Below are 21,444 nucleotides of genomic sequence, written 5' to 3'. Positions count from 1 at the left end.
CATTCCCATAACAAAAACAGACGTTATGCATAAAACAAAAAAACATCCAGTTACAAGCCAACCAAGGGCTGAAGTTTTATGAAATACTCTGCATCTTTGCTGTGTTTAACCATATGATCAACCCTGGTACTGATCGGAACCAACGTTTAGATTATGTGCTCCTGTCTGTCTTTTATACAGGCAAGGAACAACTCCCATACCAAAATATACTGCATTATTCAGCTACAGGCTACTTTTTAGGACAATTACTTTCCTCTTCATTTCAGTGGCAAAGATACTGTTGTCTTATCACAGGACATCTACATGCACTATACAGAGACACTAGTACACATGCTTCACATACTTCTCAAAATTGTTGTTGACATTCAGCTTGTACTCAGACATATGTAAAAAAAGACACCGTGGCAGTATAGACACAACTATGCACCGTATGCGCCAGACTGAGGACAAAGCATAGTTCTGAGGGAGTTCACATCCAATTGCTTCAGTCACCTCCCCATTCCGTGCTGAACTCCCAGGTAAAAAGCTCATTTTCTTAGCTTTGGAAGGGCAAGCAGATTTGGATTTCGTTTACAGCAACTGCACATTAATGGCATGTTAATTCTGAAGTGGCCTTTGGTCATCTAACTGCCACTTCATCTAGTTATATGTACTGAAACTTTTCCTGGTATGCAAACCTCATTTATCCTTCCTTTACCACAGAAATAAAGTATTCAAACTAAAACCAAAATGCCTTCCAACACCATCCAGCTTGTAAAATAACTCTGTGTAAAGACCAATTCTAACATAGTAAACTGGCCAGTGGCTTTCCAACTTTAAATGGCTAATAGACAGCCAGCTGTTTGCCATGCCATTAAAATACTCTGATAAACTCCTTATGGCAGGTGGGAGTGAGAATGCGATTTAATAATTGCCAAGTGAATCATTTATGAGTAAATCTTATTTTAACTGGAATGTTTTACTTTATAATGCGAATCTTCCAACTGTACTGCAGACTAGTGCTACAAATGATAACTAAATATTTTAGAATAAATGATTAAGAAATATACTGTGCTCTTCAAACAACAATGGTCATTTTTATTGAAGAAGTTAAGCACTATTCCCTGAATGACAGTAAGTTTCTATATCATACAGTTGACAGCTGATTTCAAGATGGCATAGTACAACCCACAATTTACAGAAAACAGTCTTCCAATACAGAACACCACAAACTGTGTTAGGTGGGCTGGAGGAAGTATTTTAAAAGCAAACCAACAAAATGCGACCCACACTCTCAAGAATCCTCTATCTCCAGAAAGCTTTGATACAGGATTACATTTTTGCATTCAGTATATACCTATGTCTTATCTCCTGTAAGGTTGTTAGCTCACAAGCCACTGAAGCTGTTTTACTACTAAAATATCTGACCAATGAGCACCCATCAGCTTCCTATAATCAGTTCACTTTAACCTAAGCACATTAAAGAATCAATATTAAAAGGGGTAAAGAAATGTCATCCTGCAACATTGTCTCAGGCTTATAAGAGTCAGCTGAATTCAGCGTTTTACTCATGCTAGCTTATAATGAGAAGAAAGAGTTTACTAGCAGAAAGAAAGGGCAAAGAACTATTAAAGGGTAAAAGAACACCTATCTATATGTTAAGGTCTTAGAGGTGGGAGTTCTCAAATAATTGTAGTACTACTCCAGTAAATGAGCATACCTTTAAATATAATCCTGATTCACAGGTACCACCCACTTAATTGCTTCTTTCATAAATTCTGCACAATCCATACATCATAAGAAAACATCAAAAAAGGTTTTGCATAACAGCATTAAAATGGAATGTGATGTTGTAATGACTCACCTGCTATAAAGGTAAAGCCTCCCACTGCTTGTAACTAGAGCCAGATTCATCATCTATTTTGTAGGCAGACTAAAGTTGTGAGAGCACAAGTAAAACATGAATGCATGAAAAGTTATGCGGTGCTGTCTTCTATTCCTGCTGTTAGATAAAAATCTTCTTGGTGAATGTTAGGAATGGGGCACACAGTTTCTCAAGATCTGAATCTAAAGACTTACTTCCCTTCATCTAATTTCTCTAGCAAATTACAAGTCACAGAAGATAACTAATGTATGAAGATTATCTTTCTTAGTCTTGCAGTGTGAAAATTAGGTGCAAGTTAAACTGAATCCAAGCGCAAGCAAAGAGAAAAGGAAAAACCTTGTCAAGAAACAGAAGTATCATGGAGAGCAATGACAAAGTTATCCTGAAGGACAGATACTAAAGAAACACTAGACTTGCTTCTGTGACATAGCAGGCTAGAGAGATCACTGTGATGGAATTTACTAAAGCTATAGTTAGTTATTAAACTACAGTTTTGACGTCAGGCCTCAGAGTTGAGGAATATTTACCCATCTGCACTTCAAACACAAAGGGAATGCTAATGCCAAGAAACACTTTTCTAGTTTTATGTACATACTTTTGTTTCACTGAAAGACAAGCAGGTAACTCAAAAGCACTGACCCTATACAGGTTGAAGAGCCACAGGTTTTTTGTTTGTTTTTTGTCTCCATTCAAACAAATCAGCTACTACATACAAACTGCCACCCACAAAATGACTGATCCTTTCTGCAACAGTTACCAGCAGAAAACATTCAATGAGGACTGTTTCTTGGAAAGCATAAAATGATACATTTTCTTAAACTCCAGTAAACTTAAAAATCCATTTCATTCCATCAGCACTCCTTGATGGAGTGTTTTTTCTTCTGCAAATGTATCTATTTTCCTTTTGAGTTTTTGTAAAGTTTTAGCATCCACAGCCATCCTGCAGTAATGAAGTCCACAGTTACACTTTGCATGGTCTAAAGATTTCTCTCACTTATTTAATAGTGCAGAGAATTAGCAGTGCTTCATTTGTCTAAGACATCGAGTAGCTGATAATTCATAAGATCCGCAACATTTCTCCACCATGCCTTTCAGATCACCTCACTTGGGGAGTAAGATCTAGCTTGCTGTTTGACAAGCAAATTTACCATAAATCTACAACACTTATAGCTATAATGAATCCCATTTTAAAGGAATATTAATAATATGTAATGAAAATGAAAACTTTTTGGACAGTTTAAAGTATGAACAAAATCTTACTATTGCCTGACAATTCCAGAAGCTGACTTGATATCTCCTTCTGGTTAGAGTATGGACTGTGACAACATCATATGCTTTGACATGAATGATACTAAAGACTAAGGCTCTTGGTAAGTATGGTAATTGGTGATGTCTGTGTATCCTAAATAAATAGAATAATGCTTTGAAATGCTGTAAAGCTTTCTAGTATGGCAGAGATTTAACAGGCTTTTGCAAGGACGTGACGATCTTTTGAAACAAGATGCAAAACTAGAGTAAAGCTAAAAGTACGATTTTTCCATAATTAAGGAACATAAAAATTTCTTTGTTAGTTCACATGCATATTTTATTAAAAAGTAGTTATAATAATTCCCTAAAACTATTATACAATCTAATCAATGTTACTTAAAAATATATGAACTAATCACACTAACTAATATTATTTAAGCACCTGAGTTTAAAGTTGACATTTAGACAGCTCCATTAAACCTGTATAATTCATATATGTAGGCCAAGAAAAAGTGCTACGATTCAGCAAAAGCATGACTTCATTTAGCCATAAAGAAGTGCTCCATTTAAACCTAGTGTTTATATGTGACAGAATTGAAAAGCATATCTTCAAAGAAAAACAGCAACTGAATTTGCAGACATGGCACTATCTAATCCTGGTTTTGCAGAGCTCCTGACCTAATACTCCACTTGAATTAATGAGGGCTGTGCCTATGTAAATCAAGCCTGTGTTGTCCTCTCTGGTACAATGCAGCAATTTCAGTTTCAAGGAACAAAACCAACAACTGGACATTCCTAAGAGGCAGACCTTGATCACACTTCTGGAAATGTGATCTTACTGTGATACTTGAATAGGAATTAAGTTGCTAAGAGATACCTTTTAACATTGCTTTCACCCTTTAGTTTATTTGAATAAAACTACATTTTATGTCCACTGTTTCTAGTTAGTCTTATTTCTTGCCCGTAGACCTCTTAACTGAAATTATGCTCCAAATTACAACCTTTAAAATCAACAGCATTCAGGCTAATAAAGCTGTAGAAAGCTCCCTTACTTAATCTTATGAGCAATGGATAGGGATGAGGAGGGGAAAGAGACAAAAGAAACATTCAGTGGGATATCTTAAAAGGGTGGATTTTAACATAAACTTTCCAAAAGCATGAAATTTAGAATAATGCTAATTCTTTTCAAGACTAAGTTTGGGAAGGTTTCCTCTCAACCTGCATTTCAAGACAATCTCAGAAAACATTGTGAGGCAAATTATTAGTTTGTCACCATTCCATGCTTTGTAGGCAACTGTAATCAAGATTATTTAATAGGTACTCTGTTACATGAAAAACACCACAGAATTCAACTTGGTTGCATTGCATGGACTTCTGGAAAATATTTTAAGATATTCAGAAGCATAATCCTTGCTGCTCGCTGTCATCATACCATCTCATTTGCAATGTTACACCTCTACGTTGCCTTAAAGGGTTGCAGCATCCAATATCTTGCCCATGGAGAGCCATGCTCAGGGCACACATCTGTAATTCTGCAATAAAGGAAGCTTTAAGAATGGACACACTTTTTTTTTTCCTTGTATTCTTTTTCTTATACAAGCTACTGACTGGGATGGGACCAACCTGATCAGCTTTTATTATGACATTTAGCAGTATTTCTCCACCACTTATATCTATAATCTTAATTTAGCTTGCTTCTTACCAATTCCACAGTCAGGAATTTATTTTGCATGGGTGCAAGAATCCACACAACATATACAGAAATATCAATATAACTCTAAGGGAATAACTAGCATTTTAAAAAGCTTTCTAAATAATAAGCCATAAGAATTTAAACAGAAAGAAATCCTAAACACAACCTGTAGGTCTGCACAGATTTGGGGAAGGGGGGGAGGGTTAATGCTCAAATGCTTTAGTGCACTCTACACACAAACAGTAATAAAAATCTATCACTTAATCATTTACATGTTGTGTAAAACAGCAGTCTCCTTTTAGTTAAGAGCTGCTTTATGTCGTTTTCATCGATACAAATGTTGCCCAAGTGATTGTGTGGGAGAATACAAGAACAGACTGTAATAAAATTAAAAATAACTTTCCAAGGAAATAGTATTTGGAAGGATTAATTACAGAAGTTCAAACAGGAGGCCATATGCTTTCCCCTCTCTTTACTATTGAGCATACAGTATGCCTGTAATAAAACAAGGAAGGGAAAAAAGCTAGTCAAAGCAAACTGATTCAAGTACCAGGTAAAGATTCAAGATAGCTTTACAATTTTGTGTGCCTGAATATGGTTTATCTAGTCATTTGACCTCTATGCTAAAATTTTAATCAGCTGTGGTCATTTGTGGAATAAAATAGTTAGCCCTTTGCCACTATTCCCATATGGCAGGTATTCCTTGAGTGCTAAATACATGAAAGAAATTGGTAGTGTGCGTATATTTCCTCCTTATATCAAATTTTCTACTCCAAATATAAGATATACTTCCAAGACAATAGAGGCTATGAAAGATCACAGCTGCAAACAATGCATGCATAAGAACTTTCTTAAGTTCTTTACAAGAATAATTTTTTTTTTATGCTTTCCATTTTAGTAGTACATAGTAAAAAAAGTCATTGTGACTTGACAAAACTTCACTAAAACTTCACATTAATGTGCTGAAATAAAAAGTTCAAGTGTTTTTCTGACTTGGGGTCCAAAGGCTTAACTTGAGAAAATCGGTTACTCTTCCATCTGCCCAAGAAAATCTTAATATCTTTCCTTAATTTGATCAGTTGAATATTTTTAAAAATACAACACTGATTTTGTAAGCAAGAGCTGATGGAACTTAACTAGAATTTGTTAGTGGAAAAATCAGAGCAGAGACATAAAACAAATCAGAGAGACTTTTATCCCAACTAAGTCACGTGCAATGAGACCAAGAAGTCAAAATTCTTCAAAAATTCATTACTATGGGTGTTACTCTCTTTTTATTCAACTAAATCTGTAAGATTTTTAATGTCATAATAAGTTCCCTATCTGTTGCTGTCAGTACCTTCAAAAGTAGGTCAACACATAAAAATTCAGCTTAAAGGTATAATGAAAGTCAATGACATAAGTTAACATTATTAATATCACAGTGGTGTATGGCCCTAGAATATAATGTCAGAAGAGGAAAGTGTTGGTTCTCATCCCATAACCTCCATGAAAAACAATAATACTTAAAAAAAAATTCTTACCTTTTTAATTGCACAGATTAATGCAGAAAAGTTGTATTAAAACACAAGAATCAGTTGGGGGAAAGTGTTTGAAATGCCCTATGCTCCGCAAGAAGCCACAGCTTTCTTGGAAAATACTTTCTTAAGAAACGTCAAACTGTTTTAGACAAAAGATGAAAATGAAACAACTGATCAATAGCACGTTTTTCAAGTGTATTTAAGTAAAGTCCTAGAAAAAAACCCTATAGAATTATTAATACTTATTAGATGACAGGAAAAAGTAATTGAAATTACTTTCCTTGTTCTCTCTATATCAGTCTGAAACTCCATTTTATGTAACAACATAATGATGCACTGAAAGTTTTCTACAAATGTAAATCCCCCACATCTAAAGTGAAAAATCCACTAACAGTAAAGCTGGTTTCTGTATTGTTTAAACATAATGCACTACTCAGTCTAAATCATAAGGGAATAAGGCACTTAAAATAGGGTGTCACATTTCGAGGTAATAAATAGCAGATTGATTCAACCTCCCAGTTGATCCTGCAGTTTACTTACATACAAGATGGAAAATAAAGTACTGAAGCCACTGTGATTTACTTCTCAGAAATGAGACACTCTATATTAGTGTAAATGAATGCAAAAGTCCTGCATTGACAATTTATTACATTCTTAGTCCAAGCCCTGATTAGATCAAATTGCAGTCTGAGCACGCTGAATATACCTCACTTCAGTTTCCAGTGAAGACTATCAGCTATATATTAAAAAAAAAAAACTAAACAAATAAACAACAACAACAAAAAAACCACAAAACCAAAACCACTCCCACCCCAAAACACAAACCAGTTTCTCCAGCACATTCTTTTTCAAAGCATGTTTGTCTCCTGATTTTTCAATACTGAGGGAAAGGTGTTCTACCCCAACAGTAAATCCATTACTTAAGAATGTTTACCTATGGGATATTTCCTAGAAAGTCTTACCTAAAATAGTGGAATTTGGAGGGATTCTCAGCATCAATAAAGCTCTGAAGTCAGTGGAAATCTCTCTCCCCTAATGTTCAGATAAGGGGAATTGAGATATAAAATGACATTTAATATTAATACCCCAAAAAAGAAGGCAGGAATGATCTATTTCCATGAACTGCCTCCATTTCTTCCATTAAATTCCAGGCATTTTGGATGTTTTCACATTTGAATTTTATTAGCTTTATTAAGCAAAGATTGTAGAGATGGTCTTAAAATAGAAATTATTGCGTTTAGAGCCTAATTTGCCTACTAAATATTTTCATTGATATGGATTTATTTAAAACTTAGGGAGACTTTGCAGTGAAATCTCTGACCTACAGCCTAATTTTAGCCCACTATCCTAATACTGAACATCAAACACCCATTTTCACTTTACCATGCATATATAAATTGCATTCAGAGAGACCGTACATTTTAGTTATTGTCAACTATGCTTTTCAAGATTCAGATCGCCTTTAAAAGTTAATCTACAAAGAAACTGATGTGGTCTTAAAAAAAACACCTGCACAATTTTTATGTGCCAAAATATTTCTCCATGCAAATTTGAAGATTTGCGCAAAGAAATTACCTTTTTGCACTGAGTTGCATAGATACCATAGATGTGATGTCTGCCCTCCCTCCCATTTCAACTCAGCAAAATATTTGGAGTTTTTCTATTTTGAGCACATGAATGCTTCCATTAACATCCATATCAGATTTCAGTCAGTTTTAGGCCATCACAAATAAACTAATATAAATACTTGCCCAGCTACAACATACATGCAAGGGTCAAAGCTGATCAAAATTGCTTTCAAAACATGGTTCCACTGAGCTTAATTATTTCAAGCACTTTCAGCAATTACGATAGAAAACACAATACCCCACTTCCATACGTACTATAGCACCACAGTAGAGATGACAATCAAGACCAGGAAAACCGTCATAAACAAGCTGTTCTGAGAAGCTGACGACTTACATAGCCTTCCATGACAGAATCCTAAACACTTTATTTATATCCATATAAATGTTTTCTGCATGGAACAGTGGTGTCATCTAAAATTTCTACTGATCTATTGCTGCTGCCCCTATTACAGAAAATGTAAATGTGAACTCATTCTTCAGATAACATAGAGTATTTTCTATTCTAAATGAATTACCAAAACAGTAATATAATTCAAAGAAAACATACTAAGGTACTGAGTCTTTTAAATGTATAAGCTATCATATACAATAGTATTTTTTTCAGATTTTTTTTTTAATCTCATAATAATACAGTTTCCTGTGGTTTTGCCAAAAATATTAATAGCAATACTATCAAGCAATACTTTCAGCAACAAAATTTATTTACCTCCAAAAGATATTCCAGGATTGGCAGAAAACAGTGAACAATTCCATATTAGTTTCTAGTCTGTTTATTACTGCAAATTAATGTTATTGAATTGTTTCCAGAGCCCAGCTCTGCTTATTCCAGAAGGCACATTGATATTCCTTATTGTTTCTACAACAGTGCAAACATTGAGATGGATGTTCAATTTTTAAAGCGAAGCACAGGAGACTAAAGCAGCAACAGTTCTTATAGTCCTGTTTGAGAAACAAGGAAAACTAAGTATGTGGGACCCCAACTAAAGTACAAAGGACCACTTGTGTCTGTGCACCTAGACTCTGTGAGCTCAGCATGCTAGGCTTCAAGACGCCACAGAAATTTGTGGCCTTCAGTTCAGACTTGGTTAAGGAAGCCCAAAACTGCATTTTAATTTAAGGGCATCTTTACTAATAAACTCAAGAGAGTACCAGAAATATTTCAGAATTCCCATAGCTAGGGTAAATCTCTTATTCAAGTGACCCAAAAAGGTTTCTCATTTCACACTACAGGAACCCCTTCGCCCAACCCCTTTTCCTGTTATGATCTTTTGGAGAACAATATGATTATTTCACTTTTTACCACCCACTGGCTTAACAATATGCAGATTTTCAGCTGCTTCATCTCCTCTTAATCTTATGGTAACTGGCATTCATAGAACAGTATCTTAGCTTTTACTTTGACTCTAATCTTTGCTACTTTCCCGAACTCATTTAATTCTTAGCTTTTTTATTGAGCTTCTCACTGTACTATCTGACCTCCATGAGCCAGTCATCCTCCTTTTCTATTAGAGTTACCTCCATGAGAACACCAGCCTGATGAAATCTCACTAGCCGCTTTCATTCTCATCCTTCTTGACCAAGCAAGTGCCTCAGTGCTAAAAATGTCTTCTTGCTGATATCCCAAGTTTATTTTCATTTGCTTTACCATGTACTTTATGTGACCAGTCTGCCAACGGAAAGGCTTTACTGTAACACTTTCCCGGTATTTGATGTTTTCCCTAAAAATTCATGTCTACAGATTGCCAGATTATGTGAAAACATGGTGGGGGTTTGTGGTTTTTTTGTTTTATTTTAGGCTTTGGGTTTTGGTTTTTGTTGTGGGTTGTTTGTTTTTTTTTGGGGGGGGGGGGGAGTGGGGGGGGTGTTTGGGGTTATTTGTGTTTTTAAAGAGAGATTTTCTTGTCCTTCTAGGACTTTCATAAGAAAACTTAGGACTGCAGGCATCAGTGACTGATCATCCTCTGTAACAAAGTGTGCCTCTGGATACAAGGAAAGGCTATTTTATCATTCTAAAACATTATTACTATTTTGCATAAGATGTTACACAATTCATCGAAAACAACTATACAATTGTTGCACAGTGCTGACAGTTCCAAGGCAGGTATAGGTACACTCAAATTTAGGACTAAAAAAAGAAAAGTTCTGATCTGAGGTGGTCTGATCAAACCATTTCAAATGATGTGCTGAAAAAGTGCAGAAAAAATGCTTGTGCAAGAAAAAAAAAAGTTAAAAAAATAATCAGTCTGCCTTCAGCTCTAGAACAAAGCAGGTAAAGGATATAAGTTTCCAATGTTACATTTAGGATAGAAAGGACTAGGATTTTTAAAGCGAAGAAAATTAGTATTCCTCATTCACTGTTTATTAGAGCTTCATTGTTGCTATGTTGAATAACAAAAAGCTTCTTGTCATTTCCAGCTACTGTAAGAATATCACAGAGCTCAGTTTTCAAACCAACACATCTTAATTCAGAAGATGCCTAAGAAAGTGATTTTAGAATTACCTGTCTGGCAGAAAAGAAAAAAGTAGTATAATGAAGACAGAATGATTTAGAAAGGAACCTAAGGTGGTATCTAGACTGCTTCTACCAAAAGCACTCAATTAACCACAATCTTCTCTGGAGTGCTCTCCGTGCAACTCTCTCAACTTCTGAAGCGAACACACCTCCTGGGAACAGGCAGAAGCTTGCAGGACTGTATTCAGCTTAATGTAAAATAGAACAGGTTCCCAACTGCTCCATAGAGTCAGGGCTGGCTTAATGAAAGAAGCATTAAGGTCTGCACATCTTTCAAATTCGCAACTTAATTATGCATCCGATAATTAAATTTTGGTAAATAATAGTCAAAGGTAGCCAATCAAATGTTGCATATAGATCCATATCTATTTTCAAATTCACCTGATTTTTAACAACAAGCTTTTCTAAGGGCATGTTATTCTGTATTAACTGTGGAGTCTTTGCAGCCTTTTCGTCATGTTTCTTTGGTTAGGATAGCACATAAATTATATCCTTAAATATAAATAAAATGGAGGGAAAAAAATCTTTACAGTGAATGTTTTGATATTTAGATGACTTATCTTTCTCCAATGGATTCTAGTGATTAATGAATCCTAATTTCACAGCTAATTTTTTCCACACCTTTAATTTCACATACATTCAAGACCTTTTTTGCACCTGAAAATATTTATCTACTTTCCCCCTCACATTCTTCTTCTAGTAATATAAATCAGAGTCCCAAAAAATCAGCACTGATATCTTTAAAATAGCACACTTGCTGTACTCTAGTATATTCTAAGTCTGGTGACAACAAATACTAAGTTTCCTAATGCTTTTTAAAATTTTTATGCATAATAAATTTGGTTTTCATATTTATGTTATATTCAGTTTTCCACAAAAGCAGGTCATTGTTCTTAGCTTTCAGAGAAGGAGGCACAACAAAAATCAAACTTATGTACTAGTAAGATGCTTGCTTTTTTTATTTTTATGTTTATAGCAGCGTTTAAGTATTAGGAAAAAACAGTTGCTTTCAGGTAACCTATATTTTTATATTTTCTCAGTGCATAAGCATGCAAATAACTGCTTAAACAGCATCTCCCTTCCACAGACGACTTATACTCAAAATTACACCAGATCTACCTTGCAAAGATTTTTGTTGAATACAGTGCTTTCTGCCAACAGAATTTTTAGTAATATTAAGGACCTTGAACAAGTAGTAGGGAGTAATTCAGTACTTTAATCTACTAAATATTTTAAAGGTTTGTCATCTGCACTTTAATGTCTATCTTTTCACCAGGTGCATAATAGCTTTAACACTGCAAAAGAAGGATCTATACATATCTCTTATGCCATAAAACACTAATCAGTGTAAACTTCAAAGCTTTTACTTGAGAGTGTAAACTTCTAAGAAAGATTAGATAACTACTGAGCAGGTGCAATTCAGGAACAAAAATAGATGGAAACATAATAAAGGAAGCCAGACAAAGCTGTTGCTAAAAAAAATTTCCCTCCTTATTAAAGAGGAATGACTATAGCAAAAAAGAAATTAAGATGTAATTACCACATCTGATAAGGATAGCCAAGCATTTTGCAGATATTTCTTCAAAATTTGAGTTCATCATCCAAAGGCAAACATATTATTTTGGATTTCACCTTTGCACAAGCAGATTTTGATATTGTATTCTTTTGCAGTCATGTTCAACATACTCTATAAAAAAATTAAAACTTAATGGTATTAACACTAAAGTACACAACGCACAGTCCTGACTTGCACAATATTTGACGACTTTAAAACATTACAATTTTATATAAAGCATTCAACATGAATTCCAATGCTGTAACGTTCACTGAAACCAAAAATTTCATAACCTCCTCAAACACATTCAAGTAATAGTCACATACTGAAGCACTCACAGACACCCTGATGAATTAAGGAACTTACTTAATGGGATTAAGTTCACACTTAAGTATTTCAAGTAAGTACTGCCCACTTCTTACTTTCCATTGTGAACTGGAACTAACCTCGAAGAGACAAACATAAGCTAAAAATACATGGAAACTTTGCTATTTTTGTCTCATGACAATGCATTTCATACACATCCAAAGTGAAGAATAGAAAAACTTTGTATTTCATTTTATAGTTTTCAAACAAAATGTTTGATTGTTCTCACATGTGATAAAAATGGCCAAGTGGTATTAAAGTGATAGCTTAGTATGCAGAAATAAAAGCATGAGCCCACTACCAGCAATCTCACCAAGATCTGTAGAACTAATCAGCATTAGAAGAGGGTTGTTTACAAAAAGCTAATAGAAATTATGACTTTTTTTAAAGTGTGCATCTTAATACTTCTGTTTTCCTGAATTGCCGCATCCCTTTCCATTGCGTGTAAGCACCTACTTTTCTCTTTTGCATGTTTGGTTTGGGGGTTGGTTTTGGTTTGGGTTTTTTTTTTCCCTTCTCTTCCAGAACCTCAGAAAGTTTGGCTCAATTAATCAGTCAGGCCAATTAGATTGGCTGCTTTGTCACTTACCAAATTCTGTATTACAAAAACATCAGGTATTTATAACAGACTGTCCCTCTTTCTTTCAGAATAAATGGCCTGCTTTCCTGAGCAATGGAGTTGTTCTATCCTCATTACTCCCATTAACCGGTGAATTTAAATCAGCTATCATAAAAACAGAAGGTGCAGGAAGCAGCTTTGATCAGAAGCAAGTTTTCATTATCTTTTGTTTTAGAGAGAACATAGACTTTAGATAAAAACTGTGAGGAAGCCAGCATCTATGTAAGCTATTAAACAGGACGGTTAATTCTGGGGAAAATATGTTTATTTGCAGAGGGCATAGCAGAAGCATATTCTACACTGAAATTCCAGGAAAACTTTTAGAACAATGTCCTGCCTCTCAGAAATGAGTATTGGGCTACTATTTACTGCACAGGGGACACATTTTAGCTAATTTTGGTCTGTGCAAAGAAAAACACCAACATTTGTAATATAGCTATCACATTCAGGTAGATATTTCTTTAGGTACTGTTAGTAATACCTTGCTCAAGTAGCTCTTCTCCTGGTGCACAGAAACTCATTTAATACATTCACATCAACAACTTACATAACACGTCCTTCTCACACTACTGCCACTCCATCTTTTCAGTTTGAATACCATCACATTTTCACTCCCAGAAAGTTCCTGGCATTAAAGTGGAGAGAATCCGAGCCATTATAAGATGAAAGTGCCTGATCTTCCAGTTCAAAACGCTAAAGTACATGTGCAACAACTTAGTGGGAATTATATATATTTTCTGTATTTTGCGCAGATAAAGTTATTCCCATCTTTGCTTATTCAATCCATTGACATAGCATTTGTGAACAGATAATTGTATTTCTGGAGTTGTCTACTCATAGCTTACCTGTCTAATATTTTATTTAAAAGAGATACATATCTAGCTGGAAAACAATCCAGTCAAATATTTTCAAAAGAAGATGTCATCATAGTTTGGCACAAAAATCTTAGAATATTTTTTCTGAGTAGATTTCATTTTTATTCTTAAGATGACAGGAAGTATACCATAACAAACAAGATTACATCATTATGTACAACAAGCGTATATTTTACATCTGACTTTCAAAGTAAACTGAGAATCAAGGAAACATTTATTTATTATTCCCCGTAAGATACCATAATTTAAAGTAGTTTTTTTTCATTTCACGCATTTTAGAATTACATATAGACAGATTTAAATATTTTTTACCTTCAAGTTTAACTACCATAGTAACTTTTACATATAAACTTGGTTCATTTGCAAGCGAGTTCTCAGTATGAAGCATACAATTATACACTGCAAGGTATACATACACACTGGTCCACAAATTTCATGTGCAGAATGTTTCTTAAGAGGAAAAAAGGGGAAATGAGAGTCTCCAGCATGCGGTCTTCCAGAGAGAGTCTTTCTTGGGGCCACTATGAGTGGGCTCAGGCAGCCATTGCAGAGGCCTGCTTCCACCAAGAGATGGCACAGGAGCTGCCTAGACCCTCAACAACTGGCAAGTGGTAAGCATGTGAGAAAGGGGCTAGTATACATAAATCTGAGCAAGCACCTGCCATTTCAGACTGGTACCAGTCACTAATGGGTCCAAGGGCATGGAATCTATCAGAGAAAATGGCAAAGAAGTGAGGGGAAGAGGATGGTTCCAGTACAAGAAATCTCTCTAGTTCAAATGAGAGCAAGCATAGGTCACATGAGTACTGTTTAGATCTCTATCTCAAATGCATTCATGTTCCTGATTGTGGACAAAGAAACCTGCAGGATTACAATCAAGCCACTTTAATTTAGAAATGTTATTCATTCTAAATGATATCAAAGTACTCTTGTTCCAGCTTTATATTTCCAGTTGCTAGAAATAAAAAAACGGAATAACTTTGTAGACAGTGCTTGATACCCTTCTTCCCTGGTGGCCACCAAAGAGATGAAACAATAGTTCTCACCTTTGCAATGCCAACAAAACCAACCTAAGACACTGTGTAAAGCAACAGGCAAAATGTGAATCGAGCAAGTAAGGACACAATACAAAAGCCAACTTTGCGTTGAAGTGGCAACCTATCTAAATTACAAGCATAGGAAACCCTCATTTCTGCATTAAAATAATAAGTGATATAATAATCACTTTGTCTCCTTCTTTCTAAAGGCATAAGCCATTTCCATGCTGTCTATGAAACTGTCACTTGGTGATGCCGCGTAGCTACTACTACTGAATAGCAAAACCCATCCAACCTTCATTTATTTTGAGCTGTGAAAAAAACAAAACTAACGAACTCTGAATAATTAAGACACTTATAATGCAAACCTAATGTGTCTATATACGGCCTAAGATTCTTATCTGATATGGCTAATGTGACATACAAATAAGCTATCATTTTTAGCATGGGGTGCTTCATTTCTTTGCATTGTTAGATGTCATTTCCTTTTTTATACCAAATATTTAATATTCTATGAATTAGCTTTATCGATTACTCTAATTAAATTAGTTACTCTAATTTAGCAGTGTTAAACAAAAACAAAACCCCAAATAACTAAACTACGAAGTCTTATTTAACGTACTATGTACAAAATAAACCCAGCTATTTTGTGGAACAGGTATACAAAAGAATATCAAATAGAATTCATCAAGACAAAGTGATGCATGAGCCTATTCACTTCTAAGACATGCCAACAGAAACAGTAAAGCAAGAGACTTTGTAGTCCAGCTCTCCTGTTCCATATGAACAACTAGGTAAACTAAGTAAGACAAACTGTTTATTTGCTAGACAGAAGCTTGCTATAATCAGAATAATAGGTGCAATAGCTAGATATTTTTATTAAAGCAGAGTGTGTGTATACATACATATAAACCAGAAAATCTAAAATAGAAAGTATGACTTGAAAGCATTTTAAAATGAAAGCTTCTAGTTTCAAGCAATGAAGTATCTGCAAGTAACAAAAGACGTGGGTTTTTTAAGCAACATATAGTTAGTTGTTTTAACAAAGGACACGTAAACAACGAATCGTAAGCCCCACTTGTACATTGGCTGAGGCTATTCCAACATACCACCTACTCTAAATCCTTGTTCAACAGATAATCAGAGACAAGTTTCAGTCAAGAGTTCTACTACAGTAGAAGTGCCTACAGGTACAAGAGAAATGGGTTGTTTAAAAAAAAACCCTATAACTAAAACACAGCAGCTCACAGAGTAAGGATCCACAAGTAGTTGTTGCAGATTATTTCTGTTGATAACAGAGCTACTCCTTCCTGAATAAGTTTGCAAGTATTCTGTAGGTTGTCATTGTCATTTTACCTTACTACTTAGCACATTAGAAACTGAAATTCTCCTTAATGACAGTAAGTTATTAGTTGATAGTAAATAACACCTTGCCCTTCCTATGCACTGACCAGGTCACACAAAGAAGGGGAAGGTGAGTAGCCGTATTAAAATGCTTTCTCTTCCCCCCCAGATCCCTCAGGGGAAGGTCCTTACCGCTGTGCCAATGAATTTCTTATGGCTGCCTCCATCATAAATACTCTGATTAAAATGTAAATTCAACCAACCTATCAGCTTCCCATTAAGAGGACTCTTTAAAAACACCATTAATCAGATGAGAGATATGTAGTGAAATACCACTTATCAATTCTAACTGCTTATGACAGTTAACAAAGCTTTATATTTGCCCCAAACATGTGCTGATCTATCAATTATGCCAGGGTTCACTCTCACGCTAATTGTACATTTTCTTCTCTAATGCATTTTTGCTGTTATCTCATAGGCTAATGAAAGCCAGGAAATCAATACATATAAATTATACATGCAAAGAAGGACTGCTGTGAACATAAAGTTTCTAATTAATTGCACTTGATTAATTTATATCCTTTAATTATCTTGCTAAGCCACAAACAACATAAATATCCTTGCAATCTGGTTATTGCTATGTCAGTCATAAAAAAAGCAGACACAGTAAATCTATGAAATCTAGCAAACTCCATTGCCAAAAAACATGGTATGGCATAACGCATAAATATAACCAGACTTACTCAAGACACCTATGAATAATTTTAGTGTGACAAATTACCACTAAATATGTTGTATAGTTATTTGACTAAGGTTATAATGATGTTATAACTTTACATGTAGCATACAGGGTAAGCAAAATGCAGGCTTATGGAGGCTGTTGATTGTATTTATAAAACAAATTTGCAATACAGATGTAAGCGATATTGATATCTCATTGGTTAGGGTCAGGAACCAAATTATCAATATTCTAAATTAGGGCATTACTGGTTTTCTGCACTTAAGATCACATGGCAATTTGTTTGTAGAGTTTTCTGAAAGCCAGAAATGCACACAATCAGGACATAATAATGATAGACCCAACTCTAAGCAGAGTTAAATAAGAGCTACCATACTGTCTTTTGTAAGAGGCAATTGGCCAAATATAAATTCTCCCATTACATGAGTAGCTGTAACTGTAGATACTTTTTTTTTCCTTTCAAATTTTGTCCACTTTGGTAAACCAACCATATGTCACTGTTCTGAAATCTAATCCTATCAATCCACCAGGCTTGCTCTTTGTCCTACACAACAGCATATTACTGAATATCTGTACCTACAACTTTCATAAACGTGTAAAAAGAAACTGTATCTGTCTACAGGGAGACTCAGACAGAGACCATCTGTCAGTGACTAAAGCTATTCTTCAAAAAAGAAAACATTCATCTGGGATTTGCCCTTTACAGAGTAAACCCACTTAACCTCCCAATAAGATTAACTGTTATTTGTTTCCATTAAACAAAAATGACCATGCTAATATGCATTTAATGGTACTAACAATGAGAGAAACATGAACTTCAACAATTTTTAAATTCTTTAAATATCATAAAATTCATTTCATGACAGCTATTTTATTATTCATAAATAACTTTTTTTTCATTACAAGCTTTCTTCCCTGAAGTTGAGACTACAAATGAAAAAAAAAAAATTCAGGGTAAATATTGAAACTAAGACAGCAGGCTCTTGAGTCTGCCACGTATTATAGATAGCAATGACTGTATATAAATTAAGTCTGAATAATGCGTATAAAACCCCAATACCTTTGGAGCACTGATGATTTTCACCTGTGCCCTCAACATCTAGGCATTTACAAAGAAAGGTATTTAACTAGATTGATTATATGAGGCTGTCTGAGTAGTTAGTGCAATGTAATGGAGACTCTGCTTCTCTCTGCAGCAGCACAAGTCACTGAAGCAGCCTGAAGCTATACTGAAAAATACCTTAATGTCTCTTCCTGGGCTGACAAAACACAATAGTACTGTCATGTAAGACTCCCTCTTCTACTGTGGAAAAACAGAGTAGGAGAAGCCTTTAAATGTAGGCAACCCCTTCTCTCCCAATTTGGTCTTTATGCTTTTTTTGTCAGACCAAGTTAGTGAGATGTGCAATTGTAATAAAGAGTATCCTAAAACATGAAGGGCTGAAGTGCAAAATTCCTCATAAAATTAATTCCTGGGTCCCCGCCTTCCTGTTTTGCTTATAACTCTGCCTCTAAAGTAACCTAGATGAGAACCACAAAAGGTGTCCTCCCCTCAAGAGAAGCCTGAGGAGAGCTCCATAAAGTCTGTTTCCACTGTAGGCATAATTCAAATCTTACTAGAACCAGTGGGAATATATTTACCAGGCTCAGTTAGCTTTGCATCCAGCTTTCTTCATTAATGGTAGTGGCACTATACAATCAATAAACATTAAGACAAAGCAATCATACAATCATTTTCTCAGTGAGAAATTGGCATATGCTATAAATAAGAATAATTAAATTGAGGAGAGGAATCATTATTACTATTCAGTACAGCTAAAAAAGTTGTTCCTAAAACAGAGAATCCTGAAAATACCAGCTTCATCCCCTCAAACACAAAGCATACTAAGAACCAGAAGCAGAGGAAAAAACCTGAGGCACACAAGTCTTCTCTTCTTATTCTAAAAGTGAATGGTTGATGCATTACTTGAATATACTGTACCTAAGATCCAACATTGGGAGGAAAAAAAGATCTTATAGTATATACAAAGTGTTATACAGAAGCAGGTATTTTTAACTCTATTTTAGCAGATATTAAATCCACTTGAAGATGCATCATCAGTCATTTCAAAACTGCTAAAATCTCCTTTCTATTGGAGAGGTGGTAAGACCACAATTTTTTAAATAGTGAAATCGATCCTTTGACATTGTTTGTGCTGGCTTCTAACTGTTTCTTCCCTGCTAAGGGAACAGATTCAGACTAGCATTGCCCAGTGTTTGTGTACTGTCCATAAAGCTATAGCTGGACAATGAAGTTTGTGTTTTCATTACTTTACAGAAAGAACGGTCAAGAGTGAAATTGAGAAAGGTGTGAATAAACAAGGATCATGTTTAGCTACCGACAAAGTTCTGACATAAGACTTGCCACATGCTAGAAAGTTATGGCACAGAACACTCAATGGTCACTAAGAACTAACTGAAGGCATCAGGAAAAGCTTTTATCCATCCAAAAAACATCAGTTTGTTGAAGGAAAAGCTTCGAATTATATAACTTCCACTAGAGTTCACTGGATTTGTCACTTCAGATATAAAGCACCTATATAGAAGCAGAGTACTGAGGTTTGACTGCAATTACCTTATCTTTCCTATTTTTAGTGACAGGACCAGATTATTTTAAGTGCATTTTATAGAAAACCCTTCTTTACTGAAATATAAAGACTGTAATAAAGACAATACAATGTTTTGAAACTGTTTTAAATCCTTCACTCAGCTTTGCTTCTCCAGATTTAACATGTAGGGGTTCTAATCTTACTGCTACTAATTAGAGCTTTAGCGTAATTGTGCCAACAGGGTGCTTGGCATAATAATTACTATTGAGAGATTCTGGTGGAGCAGTAACGTGCCCACATAATACAGATATGTCTAATATTATACAGCAGTCACCTTTGTATGTTGACTCTTAAGCTGGATTTTAACCAAGTAAGGGGTTATTTTGCCTTTATTATAAAGCTCAAAAGGCATATACATATGTATGATTTAGGTATTCATTTTTTCCTCTTTGATTCTTTCGAATATTAATTAGGTAGCAGAAAACTAGAAGGCACATTTTATTCCACGTCCTTCATAATTTAGTGTAGTTTGGCATGGGAAAATGAACAAAAATGCTTATGTTGGCAGGTTGTACTTCTAATGTAACATCAGACTTTCTTAGGATAATGTCCTCAGCTGCAAAGTTTACCATAATATACAATAAACTGAACTAAAACCAGAGGATGAGTAAGATTTAAAAATCTGCATTTAGAAAGTGCCTGTGCTGCATTCCATTACAGTCTTACTGGTTTTGAAACAAATCTTTATGTAACTATTTAAATAAATCTATTCAGTGAAATACGTAAGACTTAAACCTAAGGGACAATGCAGGAACAGTAACAAAGATATAGAAGAACATTTTTGAACAGAAGAGCATTTTTGATCACTTAGTAACATTTACTACCTTACTGTCTAACAAGTTTCAGATAATGAAACTTCGTTAATGGTGTAAATCTATAGTGAAAGAACACTTACCAGCATTGAGATGTTTTGTTTGGTTTTGTGTTTTTTACCTCTAGAAATATCAGCTTCAGCCACATAATCATTAAAAAAAAAAAAAAAGAAAAAATTATGGCTATTTGTTAAGAAGGACTTCAAAAGCAATTTAAGCACCCAAACCCTGCACAACATCATAAAATAAAAAGTAATAGGCCTTTTCAGTCTAACTGTAGAATCTTCTTTTTTAAAAAAATATGAACTCTTTAAAATCAAATGTACAGCATGGAGCCTGAACCAGAGCTCCATCTAGAACAGACAGGCTTGTTTTTACTGCCCCTTAGTGCTTCCCTTTTAAAGTGACAGGAAACCAATTTCTGATTACAAATCAATAGGTTAGCATGCTACCATCAGACAGTAAATTTAGTTGTTGATATTAGACCATAGAAGAGGATATCAGAAAAGACCAGGTGTTGCCATTTTGATGCATACAAAAAACAGTAAACAGTATTGCTTTTCGACAACTCCAAATTTTCAAGGAACGATTCTTACAGAGTAAGTCACGTGTCCTATTTATCATTTGTGGGTCACAATCAGAATAAAAACCGCAACAAGTATATCATATACATAAAGCGCATAAGTTTAAGTCTCAAAAACAGGAACCACTGAAATGTGCTGTATTGGTTAATATAATGGAAACAAAAAGTATGTATGCTCCCGTCACACAAAATACCTTTTGATGAAGTCTCTTTTTTCTTTAAGCTTTTAAGATAATCTTAGAGAAATCATCAAACTATAAAAGAAATCAATAAAACAGAAAAGGTTCCCATCACCCCTAAAAAAATCCATAACTTTTGCATTTTAATAGAGACACTACAAGACTATACCAGTCATTTTCTTTCTGATGTGTTCCTTTGATTTCACTCTTATCTCACAGGAC

The sequence above is a fragment of the Mycteria americana genome, chromosome 8, assembly GCF_035582795.1.
Source record: "Mycteria americana isolate JAX WOST 10 ecotype Jacksonville Zoo and Gardens chromosome 8, USCA_MyAme_1.0, whole genome shotgun sequence".
NCBI classification, from domain to species: domain Eukaryota; kingdom Metazoa; phylum Chordata; class Aves; order Ciconiiformes; family Ciconiidae; genus Mycteria; species Mycteria americana.
The sequence above is the reverse complement of the archived record's forward strand: the minus strand, read 5'-3'. Positions refer to the sequence as shown.